Source organism: Globicephala melas, chromosome 15 (genome assembly GCF_963455315.2).
Source record: "Globicephala melas chromosome 15, mGloMel1.2, whole genome shotgun sequence".
Lineage (NCBI taxonomy): Eukaryota > Metazoa > Chordata > Mammalia > Artiodactyla > Delphinidae > Globicephala > Globicephala melas.
The window spans coordinates 16,726,505-16,746,966 of NC_083328.1; the positions used below are offsets into that span (position 1 = coordinate 16,726,505).

Genomic DNA, 20,462 nt, shown 5'->3' on the forward strand with positions numbered 1-20,462 from the left:
TTGTGGAAATTTTGTGCAAAATTGAACCCTTACTTAAATTAGCATTTTTTTTCTTTTTTAGTTGCTTAGAAGATTGCTTTGGTTACAAAGTCTTCTCATTTTTGAACTCTGTATTTTTGTTATGTTTGGCTGTGCCGCGAGGCATGTGGGCTCTTAGTTCCCCACCAGGGATCGAACCTGTGCCCCCTGCAGTGGAAGTGCTGAGTCTTAACCACTGGACCAGCAGGGAAGTCTGCCTTCTCATTTTTCTTTTTAATTATTTTATTTTTGGCTGTGTTGGGTCTTCGTTGCTGCGCGTGGGCTTTCTCTAGTTGTGGCGAGCAGGGGCAGCTCTTCTTTGCAGTGTGCGGGCTTCTCATTGCCGTGGCTTCTCTTGTTGGGGAGCACGGGCTCTAGGTGCGCGGGCCTCAGTAGTTGTGGCGCATGGGCTTAGTTGCTCCGCGATATGTTGGGATCTTCCTGGACCAGGGCTCAGACCCGTGTCCCCTGCATTGGCAGGCGGATTCTTAACCATGGAGCCACCAGGGAAGCCCTACTTTCTTATTTTTGACTGTCGTGTTTCATGAATGGTCCCTGTAATGGAGGGAAAATCAGACCTTAAATTGGGCCACTCAGTTGGTGTGTCTTCTGTTAGTTCAGCAACTGTGTTGGATTGTGCACCGGGGCGGGAGGCGTGAAGAAGCTGTGGCGGTGGAGGGAGATGGCAGGGAAAGGTTCAGCGGTTGTCAGAGGGGCTCTGTGGCAGTCACGGCATTAGAGGTTGTCTGGGAGACAAGTATATATCCAGAAATGACTTGAACAGCTTGTGAAAAAATTAGTAGATGACATGGTTCAAATGATAAAATTACCTGCTAAGCAGACCCCAAAAGCACTATTAATGTGGTACAGAGAAGTAATTCTGTATGGTAGGCCAGCTTTTGAGTACCTCAGTTTATTCATTTGTTTATTGACTTCCCTCATCAAGCTTAAAATCCCAGGTACTGTGGATACAATATGTTAAAGAGTCTGTATTTATAGGGCTTAGCATATGCCAGGCTAATGAGTTTACATATGTTAACTCATTTACTCTTTCAAACAATTCCAGGAGGCAGAGGCTATTGTTATTTTCCATTTTCTTTTCTTTATCTTTGGCTGCATTGGGTCATCATAGCTGCACTCAGTCTTTCTCTAGTTGCGGTGAGTGGGGGCTACTCTTCCTTGCTGTGCACGGGCTTCTCATTGCGGTGGCTTCTCTTGTTGCAGAGCACGGGCTCTAGGTGCGCGGGCTTCAGTAGTTGTGGCACTCGGGCTCTAGAGCGCAGGCTTCGTAGTTGTGGTGCACAGGCTTAGTTGCTCCGCGGCATGTGGGATCTTCCCGGACCAGGGCTCGAACCCGTGTCCCCTGCATTGGCAGGCGGATTCTTAACCACTGTGCCACCAGGGAAGTTCTTATTTCCCATTTTATAGATGAGAACATTCAAGACCCAGAATGGTTAGGCAGCTTCTCAAGCTCACACTACAACCAAGTGGCAGAACTGGCATTCAGAGCCAGGCAGTCTGGCTCAAGACTCAGTGCTCTCAACTGTTACACTTTCACCCCAGGAGGGATAGTATTGTCCCTGCCCTCTAGAGGTCAGTTTAATGAGGAAATGGGACATATATTCTGGTAATTATGAGAGGCTGTGTTAAGGGTGACCATTAACACAGAATGCATTGATACAAAGGTGGCATTCCTGAGGACAGGGAACAGGGAAGATTTCCCAGGAGGAATATTTGAGTCTTGAAGGGTTAGGAAGAGTTTGACAGCTGGACACGGGGGGTGGGGTGGGGGGTGGTGGGGTGGGGTGGGGGGGGAGAGCCTTCTAATTGAAAGTTTGCAGGTAGTTACAAATATTAGATATGTATCAATAAAGATAATAGAAAGTAATAGGTGTCGGGGTGGAAGTGAAAGAAGGAATTAACATTCGTTGAGTACTTAGGACTTTGTAGGGCTTTATGTGCATTTATACGCACAGTATACAAACATGCTATTTTTTCTCATCGTGAATACCTTTATTCCTACTTTCCTGGCCAGCTGCTGCCCCATTTCCTTGTTCCTCTGTGCAACAGAACTCCAGGAAGGAGTGGTCTTTGATTCCTCACCTTCCATTCTCTCCCAAGCTCACTTGTCAAGGTCCCACCCCGCTGCTGTTGAACGCAGGGGTTAGTTCTCATCTTAGTCAATCTGTCGGTAGCATTGGACATGTTGAACACTCCCCCTTCTGTTAAAGTCTTTCTTCACCTGGCCTCCAGGACACTAAAATGTGCTTTTGGTTTTCCGCCATCTTACTGGATATTTCTTCCTCATCGCACTGATCTTTGAACAGCTGGAGTGCTCTAGGCCTCAGACCTAGTTAGCTCCCAGGCCAGACCTCCCTCCTGAGCCGCAGTTCTCATGTATCCAGATGCCTACTTGACATGCAAGCTTGTTTGTCAGGCATGTCAAATGTAACCTGTCTAAAACCCAACTCCCGACTTTCCCCTTAATTCTTTTCTACCCACAGTCTTCTCTTTCTCAGTTGGGGGCAGCTCCATCCTTCTAGTTGCTTGTGGCAGAAACTTGGAGTCATCCTTGACCTTTCTTTCTCTCATATCCCACATCTGGTCCGTATCAGGAAGGCTGATTGTTTTCTACCTTCGAAATGTAGCCAGGATTTTATCACTTCTTGTTCCCTCCATTGCTGTCTCTCTAGTTTAGGCCTTCATCATCTCTTGCCTGAATTACTGCAGTTGCCTCCTAACTGTTCTCCTAGCTTCTGACCTTGTCCCATGATAGATTGTTTTAACACAGTAGCCTCCGTGATCCTTTGAAAAGTCTAAGGCAGATCATGTCTTTGTTTTGTTCCCATGGCTCCTCATCTCACTTAGAGCGAAGGCCACAGTGGCCCACGTGCGCCTCCGTGACCTACTGTGCCCTCCATATTCTGGCCCATGGTTACACTCTGAACCCATCTCCTGCTACTCTCCCCTTGGTTCACTCTGTTCAGCTACTCTGGCCTCCTTGCTGTCCTTCAGATGCTCCAGGTGTGTGCCTGCCTCCGGGCTTTGGCCTGGCTGTTGCCATTGCTTGGACTGCACTTTCCTCTAGATGTCTATATGACTAGTGTGACCTCCTTGAGGCCTTCTCAAGAGGCATCTTCCCGGTGAGGCCAGTCCTTACCACCCTATTTAAAATTGTAACCCCATCTCAGAGCTCCCAGTCCTTCACGTCCTGCTTTACTTTTTGTAGCATTTACACTTTTAAACATTTTACGTGGTTAATGTTATTTATGAAATCTATTTTTTGTTATCTTTTTGTGCTAAAATATTAACTCCCTAAAGCTTTGCTCTGTTCACTGATGTATCCCGAGAGTCTAGAACAATTGCTGGCATAGTAGACAGTTACATTGTAGTTAGGAATGCTGTGGAGGTCTTGGGTGTTCAAGACCTTTAGAGAAAGGGAGTACATAGAACTTGCACAGAGTGGGTATTTCAGAAGAGAAGGGTGTAACTGAATGTGTAGTGTTATGAAAGGATCTATAATAGACTGGTTTGGCAATGGTGGAGATTTTTGTGAAGAAGTGGTTGGGGAGAAAGCTTATAAAAGCAGTCAAGGGCTGGGTTATGAAGGGCCTCCAGTACTACCCAAGGGAGTTTGGCTTTGTTTTTCGGCTGATTTTTCTTAAAGGAACATTAATCCATCTACTGTGTGTAGGTTAGATTGGTGTGGGAAAACAGATAGGACACCATGCCTGTGTGGATGTGATAAAGGCCTGTTCTTGGATTTGGAGTTAGGAGTGGAGAGGAAGACTTGACCAAGAGAGTCATCACTTAAAACTGACTGATTCCAGATTCAAGGGATGAAGAAAAGGGAGGAGCTCAAGCTGATTTTGGAAGCCTCTGAACTGGTGATTGGGAATAGTAGGAAATTTTAATTAATTGGTGGTTGGATTTGGTAGGAATGGAAGAGATGACAGGTAAAGAAACTGACAGGGAGATGACAGGAGACAGTCCATGTGCCGATAAAATAAGGGATTTGGCTCTGTAGGTAGGGAGGCAGATGCCGCTGTGTTGAGATGAAGGTAATTGGCATTGCGCAGGACAAGGATCTTGACAACTTTTAGGTAGTTGGATTGTTGACATATGTGTCCAAGTCAAGGGAGACGTGACTGCACCAGCTGGGGTGAAGAGGGAGGGAATTCCTGAATGTGTAGCTGTTACTTTCCGCTTCTTTTTCATCCTCCCTTTTCCTCTCCACCAGTGGTTTGTTGTGCAACCCACTGCAGACTGATTGTTTGTCTTCACTACTTTTCAAGATCACCAACGACCACTGTGTTCTGACTCCAGTATATACAGTCATCCGTTGGTATCCACGGGGGCTTGGTTCCAGGAGCCCCTGCATATACCAAAATCTATGGATGCTCAAGTTCCTTACATAAGTTGGCGTAGTACAGTGAATGCATAAATAGCCTCTTTTCAGTCCTTGTGCCATCTTTTGGCAAACACTGGTCCCTTTTTCTCCCCCCCCCGAAACACTTTTTCTTGGTTCCCTTGGCTTCCATGATATAACTCTTGGTTCAGTCTCCCTTGATCTTCTTTCTTATGGCTTCAGCTATGGCCTGTGTACCAATGAGAACTCAACCACCCTCTCCAGCCTTGGATATCCACCGGAGTGTCCTGTAGACATCAAATTAAACATGACTAAACCAAATCCGTCATCTTCCCCTTAGGTTAGCGCCTCCTCCCCCATGCCCTAGTTCTCTTAATGATCTTATTCACTGGACACTCAAGTGATAAACCTGAGTCATATTTAACATCCTTCTTGCCATCAGTCCTCCACTTGTAGGCCTGTTGATGCTGCAGCTAACTCATTTGTGTCCTGACCTCGGGCTTTCCCTCCATTCCCTCCATTTTGGTCAGGCCATTGTCATCTCTTGCTTTCATGGGTGGTGTCTTGACAGCTTCCAGGTTCTTCCTCCACCAGTCCATCTTCTTTCTGTATTCCTGCCAGAGCTACCACATGGAACTCAGATGTGGTCATGTCGCTTGACCCCAAATTATTTTGAGCAGAGGGTCCCCAGTGTTGCCAGAGACCAAGTTTTTATCACGGCAGAGTAGTGGAAAGCACATGGGTCCTGGATTTTCATAATTTCTCCTTTACTCCTCTCAGTTAGGAGATGATGATTTATTAAATGCTTAAAGTGATTCATTCGATATATCATTTCAAAACTTCTCAAATTATATCTTGTTCTCTAGCCACAGCAAGCCACTTGTCATTCCCAGAACACCGAGTACGCTTTCGTACGTCTCTGCCTTTGTTCAGTGCTGTTCCCTCTGCTTGAATGTCCTTTTCTTCTTTTTGAGACCTTACCTACCTCTTTGAGGCTTTCCAGCCACTAGTTTAACATTTCTCATCTTTGATTATAGTTAGGTGTTCTTTTTTTTTGCTTTTATTATTTTGATTTATTTGTTTTTATTATATAAGAATTACAAGGCTACATTCTTGTAGTAAGTGTCAAATAACTCAGAAGTTTGAAGAGCAAAATGTGAACCTCCTCCATCCTTTCCTTGGCTTCCTCTCCTTTCCTCCCCCTCCAAGCCTGGGAGTGGAGAGGATTAGTTCTTTCTCTTTATGAGCCCATATCAGAATGAATCTCAGTCTTTACATTTCCAGTGCCCCGTAAGCATTCAACAGATATTTAGGTAATTGAAAGGGTCAGGTGTGATGGGAATTCCCTGGTGGTCCAGTGGTTAGGACGCTGCGTTTGCTGCCAAGGACCTGGGTTCGATCCCTGTTTGGGGAACTAAGATCCCACAAGCTGTGTGATGCGCCCCCCCCCGCCTCCCCCCCAAAAAAGAGGTGTGAAAACAAATCCAAGAAGGTCAAGGTAGGCCCTTGAGGTTAGTAAATGATAATAGCAGCATTTAGAGAGTATAGTAAGCTTGAAATAGAGTATGAATATAGTAAAACCCTGTTTTTCCAAAAGCCATGCAGCCAGCAAGCTCAGATAGCAGCATTTTTGCCCTGGGCAGGTGGAGGTGGGGAGCAGGTAAGCAAGAGGAATTGTTAGAACAAATGCTGTGCAGATGGTACACTTCCTGTGAGGCTCCAAAAACTGATTGCTTCTGGGAGGACTGCTGGGGAACAAGTGGGAGTAGGGGTGGGGTGAGGTGAGAGCTGTGGATGTACCTGAGGAAACCCACAAGGCAGAGAGAAGTGAGGGAGGTGAAAGAGGCTAATGGGAAGGGAAGGAAGCTGGGGCTCAGAGGGAGAAAAAAGGTCTGTGAGTGTTTCAACACTCTGTGTTAGCCGTTGTTTGGGGGCCCTCATGTATACTACAGACAGTACCTCATTTCATCTTACAGCCACCCTGCAAGGTAGGTATTACTGTCTGTTCCTGTTTTACAGTTGAGGAAGATGAGGACCCCGAGGCTCAGGGAGGGTAATATAAGTAGCTTGTTTAAAGTTACATAGCAAGTTGATGGAGATGGGATGCTGACCCAAGATTCTAAACGCACAGCCCAAGTTTTTTCTGTAGCACTAGATTTCTTTTTAAGCCTATGCACATTTACATAGGTATATTTACTTCAGATGTAACCCAAGTTGAGTATATTGTCCCAGGAAAAACAGTACATCTAGCCAGCTAGCCTTAAAACTTGCATAATTTACCTTTCATAACAGAAAGGGCAAGATGGTAAAAGTTTGCTGATGACAAACGTTACTTGAAATGTAGCCCAACTGGGTATATTGTCCCAGGAAAAACAGTACATTTAGTCATCTAACCTTAAAAGCTGCATAATTTACACCTGGTAATGGAAAGGGCAAGATGGTAAAAGTTCACTGATAACAAACGAGAAAATAGATATTTCTGCATATGCTCTAATGTGATAGATTAGAAAAAATGTGACTCGAGGGCAAAGTGGTAGCTGGACCACATAACAGGACAACAGAGAGGAAGGTTGCTTGGCTTCTTTATGTATTTCAGTTCAGTTAAGCCCATTAGGCTTAGCATACACAGTAGTTAATTTACATCAGAGCAGTCTGCTGCTGTTTTATATGAAGGTTATAATGAAAAATATCTCTGATCTCAGACTCCTTGAAAAGGTAAAGGTATTTTATGAGTTAAATGCAGTTGTGGGGGAAGTCATTAGTTTTTAAATTGGCTAATAATCAGACCTGGGATAGATCAGGGTTTTTTTAGATTAACAGTTGGATAATTTGTATAAAAATTATGTATGCTCATTAAAAATCAAGCAGTATCAAAAGGTATCAATACAAAGAACATGGCAAAAAAAGAAATCCCCTAAATCCTCCTACCCTGAACTATGATTAACAATCCATATGTCTTTGTTTCTATCTGTCTATAAGATAAGGAGGTTAGATATCTAAAATAAGTACTTTTATTAAAAAAGTGGTGATGCTGATTTTTTGGGTCATGCTAGTTATAAAAATCAATTTACTATTTTTTGTATTAAAAAAACTTTCTGAAATATTTATATACTTTATATACTTACAGGAAGTTGCAAAATGAGTGCAAGGATTCCTGTTGTACCCTTCACCCAGATTCCCCCAACGGTGACACCTTACATAGCTGTGTGCAATATCAAAACCAGGAAATTGACATTAGTACATGGCATTTGTTGACTAGACTACAGACCTTATTCAGTTTTCACCATTTTTTGACCTGCATTCATGTGTGTGTATGGCTCTATGCAGTTTATTCCATGTATTGATTGATGTAACTTCCACCACAGTCAAGGTACAGAGCTGTCCCATCACCGCTGAAGATCTAACTCATGCCTGAGTATATTTTTCCTAATACTCTTTGTATTTGTAGCCCTCCTCCCTCTCCCCTAGCAACCACTAATCTGTTCTCCATCTCTACAGTTTTGTCATTTTGAGAGTGGTGTAAATGTAATCTGCAGGCCGGAACCTTTAGACATTGATTTTTTTCACTGAGCACAGTGCTCTTGAGGTCTCTCCGTCTACTTGAATTTATTAATTTTATTTTATTATTTATTTATTTTAAACATTTATTTATTTTATTTATTTTTGGCGGTGTTGGGTCTTTGTTGCTGTGCACGGGCTTTCTCTAGTTGCGGTGAGCGGGGGCTACTCTTTGTTGAGGTGCACGGGCTTCTCATTGAGGTGGCTTCTCTTGTTGCGGAGCATGGGCTCTAGGTGCGCGGGCTTCAGTAGTTGCAGCATGTGGGCTCAGTAGTTGTGACTTGTGGGCTCTAGAGCACAGGCTCAGTAGTTGTGACGCACGGGCTTAGTTGCTCTGCCACATGTGGGATCTTCCTTGTCCCCTGGATTGGCAGGCGGATTCTCAACCACTTCGCCATTTAACATTGATTAGTTGATACGTGTGTGTGTGTGTGTGTGTATACACTTTTTTTCCAATAGAGTTCATGGTTGCTCTGTTCCCTGAATTATTTGTTTTGAAAATGTCTGTCGTCCTTATCCATAAATGGTAACTTGGCTGGGTATAATACTAATGGGTCATACATTCTTTTCCTTAGAATTCTGTGGATATTTCTCCATTGTTTTCTTCCATTGAAGGTTGTTGTGTGGAAAAGCCTGGTTAGCCTAATGCATTCTCCCTTTACCTCAGTGAGAGAGAACTTGCCTTTTTTGCATGACTGCTAGGAGAACTCTGTATTGCTGAAGTTCAGTAACTCAATTAGGATATCTTTAAGTGTGGATCATTCTTTTATCATTTTGCCCTAGAACATGGTATGCCTGCCTTAATGTTTTTACCTGGTTCCCTAATGTTGGATATTTTAGATTTCTAGTGTGTGCTGCATCAGTACTACAATAAACACATCAAATTTCTCTTTGTCCATTTTGTGAGATTGTAGGATAAGTTTCTAGAAGTGGAATTGTGGGGCAAAAAGTACATTTAAAAATTCTGGTATTTAGTGCTTTTTCTACAAAAAGATTGTATCAGTTTATATTCTCACTAGTGGGATAGTTCCTGTTTCCCCACCTTCTGGCTGACACCAATAAAACTTTTTAATGTGAAAGATGAAAATGGCACTTCAGGAATAACATGTGCAGTCCTTTAGTTATGAGTGAAGTGGAACATCTTTTGATGTTTTATTTCCATGTGTATTTTTTCCTATGTCACTTGACCATTCCTGACCTCTATACATTTTTCTGTTGGGTCAGCCAACATTTTTTTTTTTTTAAATGTAATTTGGCTGAATAGTTTTAGAATGTTGATAAAATTAGGTTTGGAATAGCTTGCACATTTGGTTGATTAATCTCATGCCACTAATTTTAGTCAGGTTAAGAACACTATTATTTCTTGTGTACTAGTATTGTGGACTTGAATAAAAAGATTGTCTTGGTGAGGGGGCTGTAATCTGATAGTTTTCTGAACCATCAGACCTTTTGTCTGATGATCCATGTAATTAAGTTGTCTATTCCTTCCCACTTGGTTTCATATGTATTTGTCATAACATGATGTAAGAACAGGTTTAATCATAGGAAAGAACTTCTATTGCCAGAAAGTTGCAGTGCTCACCCTGGTGAATGAAGTGATTTTTCTGGTAATCACTTGTTGCTGGTCCTGTTAATTGGGTGCATGAATTTAGAATGTTAAAAGGTATATGAAGTTAACTGATTCACTTTGTTATAAAGCAGAAACTAACACACCATTGTAAAGCAATTATACTCCAATAAAGATGTTTAAAAAAAAAAGATATATGAAGTAGCTTCATAGGAGAGTTTACCGATCATGCTTAGGGTTTCCCTGATTTTCTACTGAAATTCCTCTAATGGCAGAGAGAGCCTACACCTGCTTAAGATAAGGCCCTTGTCCTGGGGCTTTAGGTCATAGCAGCTCTCTGTGAACCTGAAGTTTCTTGATAATCTTGAATTGTATGTTAAACCTGTGTTGTTTAAAAGTCAATATATATTTTTTCTTTCTTCCTCTCTCCCTCTCTTCTTTTGTTCCTCCCTTCCCTCCCTCCCCAATCTTTACAAGCAAATTAACGATCCAGGCACATCCATTATCTTGAGGAGCAGCTGTGTAGCCATCATCACATTTTACTGTGGGGGTACCTGGTCCACGTCTCCTGAGCTCTGTGGACAGACATACTTTTATGAGGAGCGTTGAAAAATATCCTGGTGTATCTGTAAAGGAGACTTCTTATGAAGAGAAGAAACTTTAAGGCTTTTGAAAAGACCTCAAAAGAAATATAAGGAAACGTTTTGAGAAAATACCCCTTTACACCTCAAGAGGGAACAGATTGAAAGAGAGCTTTGAGTAGACTGCTTTTATTGGCATACTCAGTAGATAGACCCTTGGTACGTAACACTTGTGTTTTTGATTGTCAGTAACCTTCAAAGCCTTTGATAAATCATTTGTTATTTAAAAAAAGTATGATTTGCAATACCTTCAGGTGTCTGGAGCAACTCACTTGGCTGGCACATGAGTGGGCCCGGCTGATCTCCTAGCTCAGTACAGCCTGGGGGTTCTTTACTGTTCAGGGTTATGACAATCTTCATTACTTTATGAAAGAAAATCCTGCAAAGAAATTCAACTAATAGAACTGGTGATGCAAATGAAATCATCTGAGGAAGTTAAAGTTCTTAGTTAGCAAAAAGGAGTTATGGACAAATTAGAGAACAATGTTAAAAACTTGGTGCCTTGGATCCACCATACTCTAGGTGTGGAAGGAAAGGAAAACAATTCCTCATACTAGGTGGGCCATTGCAAACTGTTGCTGATTATTTAGAGAAAGTTGAAAAGACACTTAATTTGTGGTGTTATTCTATTCACTGGAATGTGTGTAATTTGTAATTCTTTACTGAAAGGGAAAGTCAGGAGCTGGAGGAAACATTGTTGGTGAATTTGGGGGCTCACTTGCAACAGAGTTGCAAGATAACTGGAAGCTGGCCTACAGCTATTGAATGTAAGCATGGAAAAGGGTGACTAGAAGTTACAGAAGTTTGTAACTTCTGGAAGAGATGTGCATGTCAGCAAATGATTACAATGCTGGGGAATAAGTACAGAAAAATAACTTTGTAAGAGGTATAACTGTACTTAAAGAAAAAAAAAAAGCCTGGCCACACTGGGGATGGGAGGGTTGTATCAGGGAAGGCTTCCCAAAGGAGGTGGCAAATGAGTTGGGTTTCAAAGCAGAAGTAGGAAGTCCCTAGGCATAGAATTTGGGACATGAGGTGGTGGGGAAGCAGAAGGGCCATTTTGGACAGATGGAGCCACAGGTATACACAGAAGAGTAGAAAAAACGCAGCGTGTTTAGGTCAGGTCGTGAAGATGAAAGCTTTGAAATGTTGAAGAATAAGGAGTTCTAGTAGGCAGTGCAGGTGACGTCTGTGAAGGCAGCTACTCCTGGAAAGGTTTTTATTTAATTATTGAGGGAAGGAGCCATGTGCTTTATTATTACCTAGGAAATTATTCCTCTATATTCTGCATTCTCTTTTTAGAGAAAGACAAATTTAATTTTTATTTTAAAAACTTTTATGGCCACATTGCGAGGCATGTGGGATCTTGGAAACCAGGGGTTAAATGTGTGTCCCCTGCGGTGGAAGCATGGAGTCTTAACCACTGGACCACCAGGGAAGTCCCTAATTTTTATTTTTTATTGAAGTATAGTTGATTTATAATGTTGTGTTAGCTTCAAGTGTACAGCAAAGTGATTCATATATATATATATAATATATGTGTATATATATAGAATATATGTGTATACATTATATATTCTTTTCAGATTCTTTTCCATTATAGGTTTTAATGAGATATTGAATATAGCTCCCTGTGCTCTACAGTAGGTCCTTGTTGTTTATCTATTTTATTTTTTTAAACTATTTATTTATTTATTTGGCTGTTGGGTCTTTGTTGCGGCATGTGGGATCTTCATTGCCGCGTGCGGGATCTTTAGTTGTGGTATGCAAGCTCTTAGTTGTGGCATGAGGGATCTAGTTCCCCAACCAGGGATGGAACCTGGGCCCCCTGCATTGGGAGTGTGGAGTCCTATCCACTGCACCACCAGGGAAGTCCCTATTTATTCAATTTAAATATCTTATTTTGAGTTATTTTAGACTTGCAGAAGAGTTGCAAAAATAGTACAGGGAGTTCCTGTATACTCTTCTCCCATAGGGATTTATTAAAGACAAAAACAAAAACAAAACCACAGTAGCCAAGTCTTCCAGTAATTTAGCTCAGTTTCTGCACCTTCTTCCTTCCAGTACTGCTTGGCTGTTAAAGTAGGTACTGATGTGATCACAAGGTCTTCTCTGCCATTTTTTGATTTTTGCTTATTTTTCCTGATTGTAAAAAGTGTTTTGAACTCTGTAGACTATTTGATAGTATAAAATAGACAAGAAATTACCCCCATCTGATTCAACCTCTAATAACGTTTTTGTTTCCTTCCAGTCTTTTTTTCTATTTACTTTTTAAATACGGTTGAGATCACACTATAAATGTACTTTTTTCTTCTGCCTTTTCCACTTAACATAGTATAAGTAGTTTTCCAAATCATTAAATACTTCATAAATATTTACAGTGGCTCTATAATATCACATTGCATGGATTCTTTGGCAGTTAGATTGTTCCATTTTTTGCCATTGTAAATAATATGTGATTAATGTTTTTGCAAAAAGCTTTTTCTGTATTTCAGAAAATTGCCTTAGGCTAGATTCCCAGAAGGGCCCAAGGGGGTATGAAGTTTTTTTTTTTTTTTAATAAATCTTTTATTTTAAAATAGTTTTAGATTTAGTATAAACATTTTTAAGGTATGTTGTAAGCTATTTTCCAGAAAGGTTACGCCAGTTTATTCCTCCACTAGGTATGGATAAATACTCATCAGCATTGGGTAGTCTTAAGAAAATTGTTGCAAAATTAGTAGATTAAAAAAATGGCTTTTCATTATTCCTTAATATCTTTTTTTGTAGGAAAAGTTTTTACCAAGTTAGATTTTATTTTTGTTTGTTTATAGGAGACAGATCCCTTATGGTTACTTTAGTTACTATTTAAGTATCCTTTACGCTTACTGTAATATATTAGAAATGGTGCCTTTAACTTTTTTTTTCCATAGTCTTAAGTTGATTTTTATTGTTTCTTCAAATACACATAACAGAAAGTTGACCACTTTAAAGTGTACAATTTAGTGACATTAAAGTACATTCACCCTGTTATGCAACTACTCCTACTCTTCAGTTCTAGAGTGATTCATCACTCCAGAGGAAACCCAGTACCCAGGAGCAGTCACTCCCCATTTCTGCCTCTTCCTAGCACCTGACAGCCACAAATCTGCTTTCTGTCTCTATAGGTATGCTTATTCTGGATGTTTCATATAAATGGGATCATATAGTACATGGCATCTCAATATCCTTTAAAGCAGAAAAAAAGATGAATTAGATTAAATAAAATTTGAATTGAGTCTATGTATTAATATTAAAGTTTGAAAATTGACAGTCCATCTATGGCAATAGTCTTTTTCTTTTCTTTTAAAGATTTTTTTTTTTGGATGTGGACCATTTTTAAAGTCTTTATTGAATTCGTTACAGTATTGCTTCTATTTTATGTTTTTTGGTGTTTTTTTTTTTTTGGCTGCGAGGCATGTGGGTTCTTAGCTCCCCGACCAGGGATCGAACCCGAACCTTGCATCGGAAGGCGAAGTCTTAACCACTGGACCTCCAGGGAAGTCCCCGCAACAGTCTTGAATTCAGCATATTTAGTTGGTCAAGATGTCCCATTCCTAGTTTATGGTCGTTGTTGGTGAACAGAGGGCTACAGGCCTTGGGGGAGGAGGGAACCTGAAATAGGGACAAAGATTGGAAGAATATGGGCTTGGAGAGTGAAAGCCAGTGAAATGACAGCACATTCCATGGCTGGGACTATATAGGAAACTCGTCTAGAAGTTAACCTCTACAGCAGCATGATTTGGAGAACTTTAGGTAAGGTGCTTCCCTCTGTGTCATCAAAAAATAACAACAATAGCAACAAAATAGCCAGCCTAAAAATGAATGAATACATTTGTGACAGTATCTAATGTATAATACCTCAGGAAATGTACGAATTTTTGCTTAGGAGTAAGAGTGGTGTTGGGGACAACAAGGACAACCAGAGAGGGTCCGGGGTGTCTTTTTCGTGTTTGACATCTTCATTGGAAGTCCTTGGTAGTGGGGGAAGTTTTGTGTGTTTGTGTGGTTTTTCGTTTTTCAGGTCGTTTTTCCAAAGGCCTTCAGAGTTTGATCAGGCACCCACTGAAATGGAATGCTTGGTGTAGATGGAGGATTTTATTTATGGAACAAAGTATAGCTTCCATGGTAAATTCTGTGGGCAAGTCAATGTCTTGTTTTCATTAGTCAGTGTGTTATTTCCCCAGAGCCGGATACCCATGAGAGTGGGGTGGGGTCATTGTGAATCAGCAAAGCCAGTGATCAGAACTTGGATTAGAGATACCTCAGTCTCCAAGTAGGCAGTGGCCTAACTCATTTTATTTCAACATTGCTTATGATTAAGCAGTTAAGGACGGATTTTTGCAGCAAGTATTCAAGTAAGGAATGCATTCAGTGTTTAGCAATTTTAATACATTCCTAGGTATCTGAAAAATAGTATAACCTCATGTTTAAGAGCATGGGTTTGGGGCCTGGGTTTGAATCCTGGCTCTGCCACTTAACCAGGTATGTGACCTGGGACAAGTTACTTCATCTCTCTGGGCCTCATTTCCCTCATCTGTGCAATGGGATTGTTACGAGGATTAAAGGAGTTGATGTCAGGTCCTTAGGACAGTGCCTGGTATGTACTGAGTGCTAAGTAAATGTTAGTTTTTTAAGTTATCACCATTGAGTAACTATAGCTTCACTTAGTATAAGAGAAAGAGTTAAAATAATTCCTGTAACAAGTGTTTATTAAGTGCCTGCTGTGTGCTAGTTAGACCCTGGGAACAGAGATGACTAGGAAGTGGTCTCTGCCTATGCACTCCAGGCTACTGGAGAGACCCACACATTAGCAGGAAATTTCTTTTTTCTCTAGTTGTTTTCTCTGTTTTCTTTTTTAAACAAGTGAACATTGTACAAAATTTAAATGATACAGTAGAGTGTACAGAGAAAAGTCAGCCTCTTTCCCTTCTCCTGTCCCCAGAACCCCATTTTCTTCTCTAGAGGCAACCACCGTTACCAGTTTAAAGAAAAGCGTGTGTATTTTCATATTCCCTACTCTGCCTCTACTAATGGGTAGCATACTGTACATACTGGTACACTGTTTCGTGCCTTTTAAAAAATTTTAATGTATTGGATGTAGTTCCACATACCTATGTGTATAGAGCGTTCTCACTATTGCATAGTATTCCATGATAGGGATGTACCTTATTTAACCAGTCTTGCTTTGATGGAAAATTAGGTTGTTCCCAATCTTTTGTTTTACAAACAGTGTTGACTTGAAGGTCCTTTCACACATAAACATTTGGAGGAAAAAAAAAAATTGCTGTAAGTATATTCGCTGGGTGAAGTTGTCTATGCATTTAAAATTTGTAGATAACTGCTAAATCGTCTTCCATTGTGGTGGCACTGGTTTATGATCTCGCCAGTGTTGTGTGAAAGAGGTCATTTCAGTTCACCGTGTTCAGTGTAATGTTAGGAAGCCCACAAAGAATGGCCGGCCCTGCCGGGGGAACTTCAGTAGGCTTCACAGAGGTGGTGCCATTTTCAAGGAGTCTTAATGCATAGGTAGGAGTTTTCTGGGTAGAGAAGTGCATCCTAGGTAGCAGGAATGGCATCTGTGAAGACATGGAGCTGTTATGTGGAGAAGCTGGGTCTGGCTGGGGCACAGGGTGGTTGAGGAAACTGGAAGAGGGAGCATGGGGATGGTGACGTCCAAGGGGCAGGTCAGGGCCAGGTGATGGGGTGACTTGATCACCCCTGATGGTCAGGTGGCAAAGCCCCTGGGTGGTGGTGAGAGGCTTGCAGTTGAAAGATACTTGAGGGAGAATTTGCAAACCAGTCTTTTATAAACCGTTTATTACCTGAAGAAAACTTGCCAGACTTGGTAGAACCTGAATCGAAGCTGGAAGGGCTTTTTTTTTTTTTTTTTTTTTTGGAAGGGCTTTAATTCTGAGGAATTTTAATGTACTTTCTTGGAGGTATCCCAAATGCTGGATAGGCGTTTGGGTTCTCCTCCTTCAGCCCCATTAATTAAGCAGTCTCTGATGGAGTCTATTTTATGTATTGGGATTCTATGTAATATGTTTTTCTTAAAAAAAAGACCAGACAGCTTTTGCTGCTGGAATCATGAATCTAATTCCAACCCATGTTGTCCCAAACACAAATAGAAGCCTGGAAGACAATGGTGCTGTTCTTTTATTCTTTGTGTGCGGCACTGGTAGGTTGATCACTATAAAAATGAAAGTGAAGACGGTGGCATTCTTGGAATTTTTTTGAGCATTTAGTTGACTTATGTGGGATTTTTGTTTATTTGGTTTCTTCCTTTTTTTAAAGCTTACTGACTCATCAGTGAAATATATAGTGAAAGAGTTCTGCTCATTTATAGTTAAAGGTGCCAAGGGGTTTTTGTGTGTTATGTCATTTACTTCTCACAGCTACCTGGTGGGGAGCTGTTGTAAATCCACTTCGCAGGTGAAGAACTGAGGCTCAGAGACGTTAAGTACTTTGTGCCAGGTCATGCACAAAGTGGTAAAGTTAGAGGTCAGATACAGACCTGAGGCTGACTCCAGAGTCCACACCCCTCACAGTTACGCTGTGACAATTCATTTTAAGGCATTCCCAGGATAGGGAGTACCCAGCCAGCTGTATGGTGGAAGGGCACGTTCAGGTGGAATGGTGTGGAATTTCTAGTCCTTGGCTTTGGGCTGTTGCCCAGAGTGAAGGAGCAGAGCTGGGAGGTGGGAATCAAAAGCAGCACTTTATCTTTACCTCTGTTTCTACTCCTTTCCCCCATGTCCTAGCAGGGTCAGTTGGGAACTGTAGGAAGGGTGGTTACATGCTCCCGTCTCAAGCTAATTATGCTTGTTGTGTGGGGTTTGGAGGCTGATAGAAGGCTGCTTCTTGAGTCATCCCTTCATTATCCAGGGATGTGAGCAAGGCCAGGATTCCTGGCAGGATCAGACAGTTGGACAGGAGCTAAGTATCCATTTCCTTTCTCCTGTGTACCTCCCACCTCCACTTCCCCCACTCCTAAAAAAACATCCCCAGAACTGCCATTGTTCTGTCTTCTAACCCAGTGAATCTTCAGTGGGGTGGAGGAAGAGAATCATGAATAGTTTCAATATTACGATAGCTTTCCATATTGTAAAAGTTACAGCTTTTTAAAAATCACAGTTGTGATTACCAAGCATACTATTGAAGGTAAAACTTAAGAAAATTGCATCGACTAATAGTGCTGTGCAGAACCCAGCACCCAGGATAGTCCCTGGTGGAGAGAGTTGCTCTCACCAGAGCATGTGGTGTCTTCTTTCTTGGTGACTAGTAGTCATCTATGGTGATGGGAGGAGCATTTAGAACTCCCCAGTCAGGAAGAGTCACCTCCTACTGAACGCAGATCTCTGCTTGTGTAGCAGCATCACACTTCCTGCAGAATGTAGCACCGTCAAAGGTCCTTCAGCAGCTGCTCCCGTGGGCATCATTGTTTACGTTGTGTGGGATACATAAGCACCCTTTGGCAGTCGGCAGTGATACTTGGAGAGCCTTAGGGTAATGTGACTGATCATAAATTAAGAATTACAGCATTAAGGTGGTGCTGGGTGTATTGAGAGGGACAAGCTGATGACAACTTAGGAGACTTTGCCTTTATAAAAGCAAATCCAAACATGAGGGTGGGCTAAGAGAAACCTGTAGTGAGAGAGGAACTACTGTATTAGCCAACATTTACATAGTGCTTTATAATCAACATGCAGTACACACACCTGATTGCATTTAGTACCAAGGATGCTCCAAGAGCTGGCAGGATTTGCCCAAATTTATGCAGGCTGTATTCTGGAGCTGGGGCCGGCTCTCACTTGGTATTTTCTCTGCCTGCCAGGCTGTGGCTGAGGACCTCTCAGTGGTAGCATTGGTTCCCATGCAGCCTGTTAGTTCTGTCATTGCTCGTGTAAAAAGCACCTTCTCTGTGTCCCCTCATTCCTGCTTTGGTGCACATTCAGGGGATTGTCGTCTGTACCCCAAGTGGGAGCAGTACTGGAGCACAGTCTTCTGGGCCCTGTCTCCCTCTTCGCATTTCTTTCTTCCCACAAGAGTGATTGATCTCTTGATGGTTGCACTGGGGGGAGCCCAGCACCAAGGCCCGTATCTACTAGGTGCAAGGTCACTGACTGCATCAGAACACTGCCCAGCTTTGTGCCTGTGCCCTCTCACTTGCTTCCTCTCAGGAGAACCTTGTCTTCCTCTGTGTCCCGCCTTCCCCTCGTGGCTAGGCATGGGCGGGCCAGGGCAGTTTAGAACGAGAAAGGGGTTGCAGCTTTACCCGTCCTGAGGAGGACATTAGACTTTGACCTGTACTTGATCTCTTGAGACTGTATATCAATGGATAGAACCAGGGAGGGTGAGAGAAGGGAAATGATTATGCTCCCCCAGATTCCAACAGTCTGTAATATAGTCTGGAGATTTTTGCCAAAATTACAAACATGTTATTTTAACTTATTTAAAAGGCCATTCTGGGAGTAATTCAGGAGGAAGGTGGTATGGGTTTACAAGAGACTTGCTCTTAAATGGTGCAGGTGGTAACAGCAGTGAAATGAAATTATTTACATTTGAGCTGTAGTGTTAATTGTGATTCAGATTTGCAGTATTTTTTTTTTAATTTATTTATTTTTGGCTGTGTTGGGTCTTTGTTGCTGCACGCGGGCTTTCTTTAGTTGCAGCGAGTGGGGGCTACTCTTCCTTGAGGTGCGCGGGCTTCTCATTGCGGTGGCTTCTCTTGCTGCAGAGCACGGGTTCTAGGAGCATGGGCTTCAGTAGTTGCAGCACGCTGGCTCAGTAGTTGTGGCCTGCAGGCTCTAGAGCGCAGGCTCAGTAGTTGTGGCACACAGGCTAAGTTGCTCCGCGGCATGTGGGATCTTCCCAGACCAGGGCTTGAACCCTTGTCCCCTGCATTGACAGGCAGATTCTTAACCACTGCACCACCAGGGAAGCCCTGCAGTGTGTTTTTATGGTGGTCCATCAACCTTGCACCCATTCATTTCCTGATTTCATCAAATGCAGGGTAATGCCAGCTCATTCATCGTTCCCACAGCCCTTGGAGCAGAACTTCTCTGGGCTTCTTTAAGGGGTAGAGGAGCCGTCGCTGGGAAAGGACTCTGGTGGCCCTGCCCAGTGACTTGACCAATAGCTGGCTGACTTTGGGCAAGATACTCTGAGCTTCATTTTCCTCATCTGTAAAATGAGGTTGGACTTGCTGTTCTCTGGGCTTTGTTTATTTCTCTCTTAAGATTCTGTGGTCCTCTTTTAGGAATTCTTGGTAGCATGCCTTGTGTTAAATGTGCTCACTAAGTATCTTTTGAGTTTAATTGACTAGGCATGCTGGTATAAACATTCATCCTCCTGGGATATGTACCTGGGAAAGAGAAGCAGATGGGATTGTGAAGAGAGCCTGTTCTTGGCTGTATTACACATTTATTTTAGGCAGTTTCTTGCAGAATAACTATTTTTATCATTTGCTTCTTTGGCTGTCTAATTAAAGCCTTCGGACTAGAATATAAATAAGTAAGTGTATAAGCTGTACGTATTTTAGCTCGTAGTGGGATGTGGTTCTTGTCCAACCAGCAGATGCAAAATTTTTAATGTCTAGGCTATGTATTATCCTTTTTCAGAAACAGTGTGAGATAATAAATCTGGCATCTGAGAGAGTAACATAATCCTTTCCTTCTTATTGTACTCTTTTGTCACTTTTTCTTTCCTCTTTGACCAGCTAGCTTGGAGCAGTGAGGAGCAAGGTGGAGAGTACCAATCCAACAGATGAGATTTTTTAGTTGGAAAAATTCCAATTGGACAAATCTTGCAAAGAAGGAGTAGTACCAAGAACACTCTTACACTTTTAGCCCAAACTCACCTATTGTTAACATTTTGCCATGATTGCTTTTATTATTTGCACTTCCTCTCTATGTATATTTATGCACATACATACATATACACACACACGATATTTTCTGAATCATTTGAGAGTAAGTTGCCTACATCATGGTCCATTGCCCCTAGATAGTATATTTCCTAATAGGGATATTCTCTTACATAACCATAGTGCAGTTGTCAACTTTAATTAATTTAACATTGATTCAGTACTTTTATCTGATCTACCGTCTGTATTCCAGTTTTGTCAGTTGGCCCAGTATGTCCTTTATAGCATTTTTTCCCTCCAGTACAGGATCTAGTCTAGAATCAGGAATGACAGTTATTTGTCATGACTCTGTAGTTTTCTTTAGATTTGCTGGAAAATTTTGAAACCAGGGCACCTGTCCATTCGTAGCTAATTGGTGCCTCT

General features: G+C 41.9%; 1 protein-coding gene across 1 annotated transcript in view; it reads left to right on the forward strand.

The window, feature by feature from the left end:
* The window catches only part of XPO6 (exportin 6), a 107,027-nt gene that overhangs the window by 3,730 nt on the left and 82,835 nt on the right, over positions 1-20,462 (forward strand). The window lies entirely within an intron of this gene.